Source organism: Falco cherrug (assembly GCF_023634085.1).
Source record: "Falco cherrug isolate bFalChe1 chromosome W unlocalized genomic scaffold, bFalChe1.pri SUPER_W_unloc_1, whole genome shotgun sequence".
Lineage (NCBI taxonomy): Eukaryota > Metazoa > Chordata > Aves > Falconiformes > Falconidae > Falco > Falco cherrug.
This window is the reverse complement of record NW_026599288.1, coordinates 3987101-3989892: the sequence shown is the minus strand read 5'-3', so window position 1 is coordinate 3989892 and position 2792 is coordinate 3987101. Positions and strand designations below refer to the sequence as shown.

The 2792-nt window shown below is 43.8% G+C and overlaps 1 pseudogene; it reads right to left on the bottom strand.

The window, feature by feature from the left end:
• Positions 1 to 1339: 1339 nt before the first annotated feature.
• Positions 1340 to 2377, bottom strand: LOC129734869 (NADH-ubiquinone oxidoreductase chain 2-like; annotated as a pseudogene).
• Positions 2378 to 2792: the final 415 nt, after the last annotated feature.

The following is a 2792-nucleotide window of genomic DNA, read 5'->3' as shown; positions in this document are numbered from 1 at the left end:
GTTTCACTTGATGGTGCCTCTGTGTAGTGTGGCTAATCAGCTGAAGACTTTGGTGCCAGTTGGGATGGCAATGATTATGGTGGCGGAGGTGAAGTATGCTCGGGTGTCTATGTCTATTCCTACTGTGAATATGTGATGGGCTCATACGATGAAGCCTAGGAATCCAATTGAGAGCATGGCTCAGACTATTCCTATGTAACTGAACAGTTCCTTTTTACCCGCATAATATGCTACTACATGCAAGATGATTCCAAAGCCGGGGAGGATTAGGATGTAAACTTCTGGGTGGCCAAAGAATCAGAAGAGGTGTTGGTAGAGAATGGGATCTCCTCCTCCAGCAGGGTCGAAGAGTGTGGTATTTAGGTTTCAGTCGGTTAGTAGCATGGTAATGCCAGCGGCAAGAACTGGGAGTGAAAGTAGAAGGAGGACGGCGGTGATAAGGACGGATCATACGAATAGGGGAGTTTGGTATTGTGACAGGGCTGGAGGTTTTATGTTAATGGCTGTTGTGATAAAGTTGATGGCCCCTAAGATAGAGGATACACCTGCCAAGTGGAGGGAGAAGATGGCCAGGTCTACTGAGGCGCCAGCATGTGCTAGGTTGCCTGCTAAAGGGGGGTACACGGTCCATCCTGTGCCAGCTCCGGCTTCTACTGTGGAGGAGGCTAGTAGTAGGAGGAAGGATGGGGGCAGTAGTCAGAAGCTTATGTTGTTTATGTGGGGGAATGCTATGTCTGGGGCCCTGATTATAAGGGGAACTAGTCAGTTTCCGAATCCACCAATCATGATAGGTATAACTATAAAGAAAATTATTAAGAAGGCATGGGCGGTGACGATTACGTTGTAGATTTGGTCATCTCCTAGGAGAGTTCCCGGCTGGCCAAGTTCTGTGCAAATGAGAAGGTACAGGGTGCCAATGTCTTTATGGTTTGCTGAGAATAATCATCGGTTGATGAACGTCACAAGTAAGATGGCTGAGTGTTTAGGTGTTAGGCTGTAGTCCTTTTTACAGAGGTTTGATACCTCTTCTTATTGGCTCTGTGGTGAAGTTCATGTTGAGTTGCAAGCTCATTGATGTACACTATAATGTGTACAGGAGTCTGGTAGACAGAAGCTTGTTGGTTTAAGCGCCTAGCTGTTAATCAGGAGTTTATGGGATTGAGGCCCATCTGTCTAGGTTTTTGGAGAAGGCCCTAGCTTAATTAGAGCATCTGGGTTGCATTCAGAGGGTGCAGGTTTATGTCCTGCTGGTCTTAGTAGCATGGGCAAAAACTAAGAGAGTTTAACTCTTATTTATGGCTTTGAAGGCCTTCGGTTTAAAGTTGGTTATCCTAAGTTTCTAGGCTATGGTTGAAATTATGGGGGATAGGGGGAGAAGGAGGGTTGATAGGGAAGTTAGGGTGGCAATTGGTGTGCTTGTGGGTTTGTTAGTATACCATTGTTTTATGTAGTTTATAGTGTTTGGTGGGAGTGTAATTGTAGAACAGTATGTGAGGTGTAGATAGAAGAATAGGCCCAGTAGAGAGAGTATAGCGATGATTACAGCTGTAGTGGATATTTCTTGTTTAGTTAGTTCCTGGATAATAAGTCATTTAGGTAAGAAACAAGTTAGTGGAGGTAAGCCATCTAAGGATAATAATGCTAGCATTAGGGATGCGTTTAGTGTTGGTATTTTTGTTCAAGAGGTTATTATTGTGGATAGTTTTGATGAATTGGTTGTGTTGAAGGTGAAAAAGATGGTAGTAGTTATTAGGGAGTAAAGGTAGAAGGTCATTATTGTTAGTTTGGGGTTATATATGAGAATGGTGGTTATTCAGCCTAAGTGAGCAATTGATGAGGCTAGGATTTTTCGGACTTGCGTTTGATTGAGTCCTATTCATCCTCCAACAGCAGCAGATGCGATAGCTATGGTTGTTAATAAGGTTGGGTTTAATGAGGGAGCAGTTAGGAAGAGAATGGTGATGGGGGGGAGTTTTATTGCTGTAGAGAGGAGTAGGGCGGTGGTTATGGGTGAGCCTTGTAGGACTTCTGGGAATCAGAAGTGGAAGGGTACTAGGCCTAGTTTTATTGTGATTGCTGTTGTTAGTAGTAGACAAGCTACTGGGTGGGTTAGTTGAGTGATGTCTCACTGTCCAGTGAATTATGCATTGATTGTGCTTGAAAAAAGGACTAGTGTGGAGGCGGTTGCTTGGACTAGGAAATATTTGATTGTAGCCTCAATGGCTCGAGGGTGGTGTGATTTTGAGATGAAGGAGATTATGGTGAGGGTATTGATTTCTAGTCTGGTTCAGGCTATTACTCAATGGTTGCTTGAGATTGTGATGGTTGTCCCTAGTAGGAGACTTAAGGAGGAGATTAGTTTTGTGAGGGGCCTCATTTAGTAGGAGAAGGGGTTAAACCATCATTTTTAGGGTATGGGCCCAATAGCTTTTGCTTAGCTGACCCTACTAGGAAGTAATATAAAGGGAGTATGAAAGGTTTTGATCTCTTTTGTGTAGGTTCGATTCCTACTTTCCTAAAATTTTCAGGAAATGACAGAGTTGGTGCACTTCTATGTTCACTTTATCATAGTGACCCTTGGGTGTTCAGGCACATTTCCTTATGTTTGGGTGTGTTTTTAGGCAGGAGGGAGGCCTGCGTAGCAGATTGGTATGCTGGTGTGTCAAAGACATAGTGCTAGTGTTAGTGGTAGGAAGTTTTTTCAGAGAAGGTGTATAAGTTGTTCGTAGCAAAATCGTGGATATGAGGCACGAACTCATAGGAAGCCTGAGGAGAGTAGTAGGGTCTTTGTG